Below are 259 nucleotides of genomic sequence, written 5' to 3'. Positions count from 1 at the left end.
ATCCAGTTTACATAGAATATGAATGCCATTGCTTCTCTGATTTTGGATAGATGGATGGATCTTACTGCATGGATAAAAACCTGCAATGTACGAGTAATAATGATTTTATACTTAAGTAGATCTTATTCTGAAGTGTATTTGTCTTGTACCTATTGTAGGTTTCTTATAACCATCCCCCTAGTGCAGACGTTTTCTTTTCATATTTACACTAGTGTAAGTCCGGATTAACTACTGGAGGAAACAGGCACAAATGACAAAA

This window comes from Tauraco erythrolophus, chromosome 10 (assembly GCF_009769465.1).
Source record: "Tauraco erythrolophus isolate bTauEry1 chromosome 10, bTauEry1.pri, whole genome shotgun sequence".
NCBI lineage: Eukaryota > Metazoa > Chordata > Aves > Musophagiformes > Musophagidae > Tauraco > Tauraco erythrolophus.
The sequence above is the reverse complement of the archived record's forward strand: the minus strand, read 5'-3'. Positions refer to the sequence as shown.